The sequence below is a fragment of the Halyomorpha halys genome, unplaced genomic scaffold, assembly GCF_000696795.3.
Source record: "Halyomorpha halys isolate HHAL.00 unplaced genomic scaffold, Hhal_1.1 Scaffold2401.1, whole genome shotgun sequence".
Classification (NCBI taxonomy): domain Eukaryota; kingdom Metazoa; phylum Arthropoda; class Insecta; order Hemiptera; family Pentatomidae; genus Halyomorpha; species Halyomorpha halys.
In genome coordinates this window covers 13,818-23,110 of record NW_027114222.1, presented here as the reverse complement: position 1 = coordinate 23,110, position 9,293 = coordinate 13,818, and the positions used below count along the sequence as shown (strand labels likewise).

The 9,293-nt window shown below is 29.6% G+C and overlaps 1 protein-coding gene across 3 annotated transcripts in view; it reads right to left on the bottom strand.

The window, feature by feature from the left end:
- The window catches only part of LOC106691479 (U8-agatoxin-Ao1a), a 143,735-nt gene that overhangs the window by 133,380 nt on the left and 1,062 nt on the right, over positions 1 to 9,293 (bottom strand). The window lies entirely within an intron of this gene.

Genomic DNA, 9,293 nt, shown 5'->3' with positions numbered 1-9,293 from the left:
ATCTTCTTTTCAGACGCCTAGGAGGATTATTAAGGTAGTGAAGGAGAAGCCAGGCTAGAAACGAGTTGGTTTGGGTGGTTGGAAAGTTTATTATGGAAGGATTGGTATCTGTTTCTGGCCAAATCGGCAACATAGGGGACATTGAGGTCCTGATGGATGATTTGATTTGTGACAAAGTAAGGAGCATTAATGATTTTGGACTGTAAGGATAGGTTTCGATGGTTTACTGGAGCCCCATAGCTCAACTCCGTATGTCCAAATAGGCCTTATAATAGTCACGTAGATCAGTCTTTTGTAATAGATTGGAAGTTTGGACCGTTTGTCTAGTAAATGTTGAAATAGTCGGAATCAACGAGCAGTTTCCTGACTTTTCAGTCGAGTATGAGGATTCCATGTCAGGCGTTTGTCCAGATTTAGTCCTAAGTAACGGATCTGTTCAACAGGAATGAGTGGGGTATTATTAAAAGATACTGTAGGGCAAGACGAAGGTTTACGACGAAGGGTAAATGTGATTTGGTGTGATTTATTGGAATTTATTTTAATCCTCCAGTTTTGGCACCATTCTTCGAGGGTGGTGAAAGTTTTTTTAAAAAAGTGATGTGGTTCTAAAATTGTATGTAAGATGACCGAATTGTTCGAAACGTCGGACTATATAGATTAAATAAATATACTAGAAATATAGATTAAAAAAATTGGATAAAATTTCTTTTATTTAAACAATAATAACCAGTCTCAAGAAAGTGTAAAGATTATATATAAAATAAATATTGTTGATATTAATTTTGTGATATGAAACGTAGCCAAATTTAATACTGATTATTAAAGGATGCTTCTAATTTAGATAAATTGAAAAATAGATATATGCGATGTTCAAAGCCCATAGAAGCAACCAAATAGTTTATCCTCTAATATTAGAGAGTATTAGAAGATGTATGCCTTAGACTCTAGTTTTTTTTTCTATTTATTTATTTATTGCTATTTACAACTGTACATTATAATACATTTAGTAAATTTGATCTCAGTTAAAATGGAGTGTTACAGGCGTGTAGAGAACCTACCCATTGGCAGCACTCTAATAGATTCTAGTTTGTAACTAAAATTTTCCGAATTGTTTTGTTAGTGGACCAAGTGTCCCAAATTAAAGATAGATTTTTCATTTCATACAATACTTCAATCGAGCACAACACCGGCCATCTTCCTGGAGACTTTTTGTATTTAAACTTCTTATACCTCGTACATAATTGCTACCCAATACACATTTGCTCTAATGCTTCTCAGGGTCAAACAGATGATGCAATCTAAAAATTGCAAAAAAGTTTTAGTTCTACTTTTAAAGTTTCGAAAACTGTTATCGCGTTTCAACTTTAAGGCGACGCAGAATGACGCTCTACGAAATTGAAGTTTACTGATAACACCCAATTATTAATAATCTCCCTTATAGTTAATACAAATTACTGTGTATTTAATCGTCATCTCTCTATTAAAAAATATTTCTAAGCTTTTAAGAGTATTTTATTACTTGAAAAATGCAAACAATCAGTTACTGAAATGATTTTGGAGAAATTGATCGTATAAATTCAAAATGTTCATAAATTCAACAATCAAAGCTTTTTCTCAATCTCGGTTGCTATGACTTCCGAAGTTTCATAGTTTTTTGATAGTTCGGATCTAATTTGTTGAAAGGATTCTTACTTTCACACTTTCAGATAGTGTGGATGTATTGCTCGAGCGGCCTCAATATGTTACCTGTAAGTGGGTACACAATGTGAGAGAAGCCATATTATAAAATATCATCATACATTATCATTATTTTTATTGAAGTTAGTGTTAATATCGCCAAATTAATGAACATTTTTATTTCATACAATAAATTTTCCTAGTATAATTGTGCACACTGCAGTGCAATCTGAACTATTCTTTAAGAGTATTGTTGAGTTTCTAACCTTATTTCTTCTTCAGAATGGAATAAATATATGTATATATTACGGATACTATTAACAAGTATCCATGAGAATATTATTCATAATCTCAAACATTTTTCATCATGTTGAAACTGTGCCAAAATCGAAAAAAAAAATCTATAGAACAAAATCATTTCAGAATTCAATTTTTCGTTGTGACTTTCATCAGTTGTAGAATAATATCTTGTGTTTATATAAATATCATTTTTTTTGTTACTATAAATGTTTAAATAAATAATCCAAGTATTGACCATAGACCCCCAGGCGCAAAAGCTGTATATATTACGGATTCTATTAACAAGTATTCATAAGATTATTATTCATAATCTCACACATTTTTCATCATGTTGAAACTGTGCCAAAATCGAAAAAAAAATCTATAGAACAAAATCTTGTGTTTATATAAATATCTTTTTTTTTTGTTACTATAAATGTTTAAATAAATAATCCAAGTATTGACCATAGACCCCCAGACGCAAAAGCTGTATATATTACGGATACAATAACCATATTCTCAGTTTAACAAAAGGGTATCGTTCTATTATTTTTTTCGCCTAGTAATGTACAGGATGGGAACCTGTAATAGACTTGGCTCTCTTTTTATTCCTATTTCCAAGAAACTTAGAATTGTCTAAAACAGTTTGAAATCACTCACGTAGACTTTGCTACCCCCTAAACCCAATCCCCTCTTGCAAGTTTCTATTATCCCCATCTCTTTAGATTTAAGTATAAATATAGCACTATGTTAGAGAGAGGGAGATTCTCGTGAATGCTTCTTGGTTTGTAAGAAATAGCCAATTTCATCGAGAATTACAAATAGAGACAATAGAGGATTACATCAAAAAAAGGTTCATGAAGTTCCAATCCCAGTTATCTACAGTTAAAGGAGTAGTGACGTACAACTTGGGAACAATCAGTTCTGTTACTGTCAGTCTAAAGTTTTATTTTATCTTAATTTATTTTTCTTTTTTTCTCTCTTCATCTTTTTCTTAAATTCGCTTTTTTTTCCATTAGAAGTCAATTATTTATTTTGTTAAACCCATAATTGTCATTATTTTTGTTACTAACTTTAATTTATCTTTTATTAAGGATCATTATTTTAATCTTAATTTTTTGTTTTATTTACATTGTATATAGTTAGGGGTGTCTTTTGCATGAGATGATACCTCCCCTCTCCATAATCAATTGTTAAAAAAAAATGTACCTCTTACATTAACCTTATAAAACCCACCAACCCGATCTGGTATCAAATACATAAATTAAAGGAAGATTCTCCTTTAGATTCTAGATCTAGAGTGTAATAGAGTTGTCAGAGGACACTCTATGATATAAGTATGTAAAACGTATTGTAAATAAATACCTCACAGTGTTTATATTATATTTTCATTTATTTATATTTTCATATAAATTAATTGAAGTCTATTTCAAACTACACCCGGGGATTCCGTGACTACTTAGCCGAGAATACTAAATTACCGTTGTGATGACGACACCCAAAAATTACTTCAATTATGACGACGCATTCTTACAACTAATTGAATTTTGAAACGATTCTATTCTCTAGAGGTTTTTCTCGATTTTACACGTAAATCGTTCAAAAGCGTAAACAATCTTTTCCGTTTGGATTCTACTTAAAATTTCATTTGCTATCAGAATCGTTTAAAAAAAAAGAATATTCCTATAATATAAGAATATATTATAAGAATAAAAGAGTTATCTATAGTGGAGAAAAACTGGATAAGGTTAGAAAAGCCACAGTACCACAAAAAGGTATACTACAAACTACGAAGAAACTACTAAGAAATTCTTGAGGTTAAGAGATGAACCCGTCGATGAGTAAGTAACGTAGTCAAGATTGAACAGTAACCACTTAGAAAATTGACTTGTAAAAAATGTATAAACAATAACCTCAATTTCATTAGTATAAAATGCACCTATTAAATGTAAAACTCATTCATTAAATCCAACAGCCATCAAGACCACTTTAATGTAACAAAAGAAAATAAAATCTTTAAAGATTATTTGGTTACGATTATTATTATCATACCACTGTTATATTAATATTTTATTTCCAACTAAAAAGCTTTATTTCCCTTATACATGTTCATAAATTTCTCTATGAAAATTCTATTATATACTTTTTATATTCTTATTTTATTGATTTGTTTCCCTCTCCCCCCCCCCCAGCTTCGAAGAATTCAGTTCAATAGTTTTCCATCAAATCCAAAGCTTCCTTTATTAATAATTTTCATAACAAAAATCTACCAATATAAGATATAATAAAATAAAGCATCTCAAAATTAAACTCTAATCTAAATCTTTACTTAAGATACAATGCACATTGAAAGTAAAATTTTAAATTACAAATATTTTGATACCAAAAAATATTTTTATTCTGTCTATTATTGTATTCGTTTTTTAAAAAAAAAAAGTATAATGCGTTAAAAGGTAAAACAAAATATGTGAGCACCAAATAAAAATGTACTAGCCATACTTCATCCTATAAACCTGTTTCCCTCTCGCCAACCTCGATTCATAAATCACTAGATGGGATTTATAATAGCTAAAATTATCATCGATACGACTCTTCTTCATGAATGAACCATTCATAAATAAATATCGTGTCTATGACAGTTTTAGCTATTAGTTTCAAGCTAATTTTGCCTAACTGTGAAAATTACCAAGAATCAGGTGACTAGTGAATTAAATAAAAAGAAGAAGGCTGATTTTTTTTGGATACTATTTATCTTGAAACTCAAAACCTCAATTCTGTGTTAAAATTTAAAAGAGGTTTAGTTTTTTATATTTAGTAAAATAAAAAGGTTCATTAGTGAAATCAATAAACCAAAATATCGAAATAGTAATAATAATTACGATTATTTTAGGTAGGATGTCGGGTGAGAAAACTAGAAGTACGAGACAAATTTCATTTCGGGCGATAAACTTCTTGGTTATTACGCCCTTTTTACTTATGTTCTTGGCATTTTTATAATAGAGCATTTATTTACATTAAAATTTGTTATTTATTTTTTGTTTCGTTCCATTATTAATATTTTCCAAGATTTTCACCAACCCTCGTAAAAGAAAAAGCACACAGAACGCGGATTTACCACACACAGTTATATTACATTATATATACTATTATTATATTACTAAGAATTTTCTAGAGTGTGAGAGAACTTTACAGTATATTGACACGATCTTTTAACTGTCTAACCCATGAGAAACTAACGAACACTGAATGTTCCTACTCGTATTTCTACGCTTCATTCGACTTAGAAACGAATAATAATTTGCTATCTTTAGATATGTCCATGTTTTTGTTTAATTTCAAATAAATGAGAAGGTCCTCTTCGTAAATCATAATTAAATAAATGTACAATTTATTTTATTTTTATTTTTTAGGAATCTATTAAAAACCTCTATTCATAATGTCCTTCGATCCACATTCGTAATAATAATATAAGAAAGGACCCAACGACGAAATATTTGCCCCACCCCAGTTACCTTTTCCCTGCCAGCGGAGAACCTTATTGGATAATAAGGGGGATTTCTGAGCTTACTTCAATAACTTCCTGCAAGAAATGAATCCTTCCGAGCATAGCCAGTTTTATTCAAATCCTGAGTTATTCCGAGCTTCGAAAGCTACATTATATTGAGAACCTTATAAACCCTGCGACGCTGTACTTGATATGTTATATTGTATCCGTATAATATATATTAAAATGTAAGATATCATATACCGGACCGACATTAATAAAAGGTCTAAATTGAAGATAGAATATTAATAGCAAAAAATAATACTACATTATTAAAAAAAAATAAGATAAGATAAATAATCAATATTATTCAAAACTGATACTCTAGAAAGCAAAATTAAAACCTATCATTGCATATGCTTGTCCCATATGGAGATTATCTAATTCTACCAACTTAAAAAAAAAAATACAAGTATTACAAAAGAATTGTCTCAGTATTGTTAACGACCTTTCATATTACACAAGAATGACTAAGATGTACATGTAATATATAAATATAGACACCGTACATGAATACATAAATTGACTCATAATTTTTTTCAATATTGCCCTAACTCTTTAAACCCGTTAATAACAGCAAGAGAAAATTATACAAAATCAACAACCCGCAGGTATAAACATGAGAGATCCAAAAATATATTACTGTTAAAAATCATCATTAAACGATCTGTACTTTATTTTATTTCAAAACTTTATTGGGTTTTTTTTTTTTTCATTTTTTTACCAAAATGTAAAACATAGTTCATATGTAATAAGTAGCAAAGAGAAATAAATTGTATAAATTTATCCCGAATCATATATAGTAATTATTAGACATATTATATTATATTCTGAAATAAAAACTTTTATATAATTTATACATATAAACATATCAATATAAAAAATTGTTATGTAATAAAATTAAGTCCCTTTCAAAAGTTGTAATTATTCCTGGGTTTTGAAAAATCGCTGAACCACGTGCAAGCTAAATTATTCAACATAGAACTACGATAAGTTTATACTTTAAAAATTCTTGTTCTTAGTAAGTAAGTCTTTTTGTATTTTTAGTAATATATTACAATACAAGCGTTATACCCTTATCATGCCATTGAGAAAAACAGTCCATTTTAGCTTAAAAAGGCTAAACATTATTTGTCCCCACACGACATTCATTAACGTTATCTGTTACGCTGTGGACGGACCCTGCCTCTGCTAATGATCTACATAAACTGTCCGTCTACGTTTGTAGTAATTTTCATTTTGTGGAAGTGTTAATTACTGTTAGTGAATGAGTACTGGACTACTGGTGGAACCTTTTTATCATTAGTAGTTGAATAGTTTGCTAATGCGGTCGTTTAGTTTAGTAGATTTATTGTTTTAATACAATAAATTAGAAAACGCACATTACATATGGGTGATAAATGAGATTTAATAAGTTCTATATCTTGTGGAAATAATTAAGAAATCGATGTTAAAGTTATGCTTAACACTTTTCACCCAAAAGTACAAAACTTGATAATAATTCGACAAAGTACCACAATGGTCCTTGGGTAAATTCTTAAATCAATTCATCTTCGATCAAAATTTAACTAATTATAATTTTAGTATACTATGTATCTAGACTTTGACTTAGAAATATTAAGTGCTAAGACTTCAATACCACTTGGTTCTCAAAATTGGTACCGAATTTTGTCTCTTTCCCCACGCTAACGTCATAATTTATCCGGATTTAAATCTATATATATGAAATAACTTATTTTGCTCTCGAAAAAGAAAGTTCTTAATTATTATACACACATTCCTAGTAACATAAAAAAAAAAAAAAAATTTAGTTAACATTTTGTTTGAATCAAGCTAACTTGTTTTCGGTCACATTATTCTTTTCTCTGTTCGTTGCACTCTAACTCAGATAAAAAAAGTGACTATAATGGTAAAAGGTCATTTATCGGGAAAAGGGCTAATTGATTTATTGCGTTGAAAAACAGAATGCAATCGATTCCATTGCTAAAAGGAACATTTGTGGTATAGTACAGTTACTTCTTATACTTATAAATTATTAATATAATATTCCTTCAAAATTTACTTAAATAGTTAAGTGTGATTAAGGTTTTACCTTATTGGGTAAGAATTATTGAAAAATATTGGTATTTGGACAAATCTTTATTGATCACCTTAATGAATTACGGAATTCGCCATAGAGAAGGAAATTATTTTTTATTCTCGTTTTGGTGCTTGTTGTGATTCAAAACAAATTTTTGAAAAGAATGTTTCTTTTATTCTTCCAGTGATTATTGACTATTTTTATTAAGGGATTAGAATAAAAATGAGAGGTTGTATTAAAAGAAAATTTGATAGGACGAATCCCAAGCAATACATTTTTGAATATCTTCAATTACTAAAAAAAGAATATCTGAAGCTCCTACCTCACTATTCAATAATTCACGTCATTTCGGAGCGTCAGTAACTGCTCCTCGGGGAACGGGAGAGGGGGGGGGGAATTTTTCCCAAAATATCCAATAAGCAAAAAATAGGACTGAGTTTAAAACATATCTGCCTAATACTCTGCGAGTTCTTGTCTAGTAAAAATTTTACTTACAATTTTAACTTAAAATAAGTAATAAAAATGCTGATATACGTCCATCGTACTTATGTTTTTAACAATTCGAACAAAATAAGTGTATTAAACTTAAAATTTGTCATTTTATAAACCCGATGAACACACGAAATTTATTTGTATAGTCCATTAATTTTTGGACTCGTAAATGTAGACATGCAGTTCTGAAACACTATCACGAAATTCTACTATCATTCTCACCATATTTCATTATAAATACGCATTTCTAATTAAAAATAGTTGGCACCTCAAATTAAAAATATATACCACCATTATTATTATTTATTTATTACCCTACGGGTACAAAACGGGTGTTGGTAGCAGTGGGTGGTATGCACCATTCCATACCACCATAAAAAAGATGCCATAAAAAATTAAGGCATAATTTCGTCCTGCTCGACAAATATCACAAACTCTATGGCAACCCTCCCCCCCCCCAAAAAAAAAGGAACCACCCTTGTTCAGATAGGCGTTTTCCTTCTTCGGGTCTCAAAAATGGTTTAATTTAAAAAGATGTTCCATTGAACGCAATTTCAGAAAGCCGGAACGAACAAAAAATAAAGTTAAACCTAAATTTCAGAATTGATATTCGTTGCCAATACAACGCGATAATGTGTTGAAATTAAAGAAATGGTGCTATTTTCCTAAAATGATCGTTTCCAATACACTACATTTCATAAATATGTGAGTGTGTACAAATATGTATAATCTTTATATATGTATAGGTATTCGTTGAGCTGTAGGGAAAAATCTCCAGTATGAAGTCTCAGGAGGATCATTAGAAATAGATAAAGGGAAGTTTTGTTAATGGATCTCCACTGTTTTTGGCTTTCATAGATCCAAACCAAAATTGCAAAAATATGTAAAGCTGTTCTTTGAAGCATAAAAAAACCCATTTTATTCTCAAACTACGCAATTTTAAACTTGGTAATTTTCATCATTTTAACAAAAATGATATATAATTTAATGTTGCAATTTTGAGAGATGAGATTTGTCTCGTAACATTTTATTTAATTTAAACTCGTTCGCTATAATTTAAACTATGCAGTAGGTTTATTTAAAGTCTCTTATTAATTTTCTTTAATATTAAATTAAGCCCAGTTCTATAAATTAGATAAGCTTAAAGATGGCAACAGGCAGTTGCGAATCGGACGGTCTTGGACATCTTAATAAAATAAAATAACGGACATTAAATTCAGA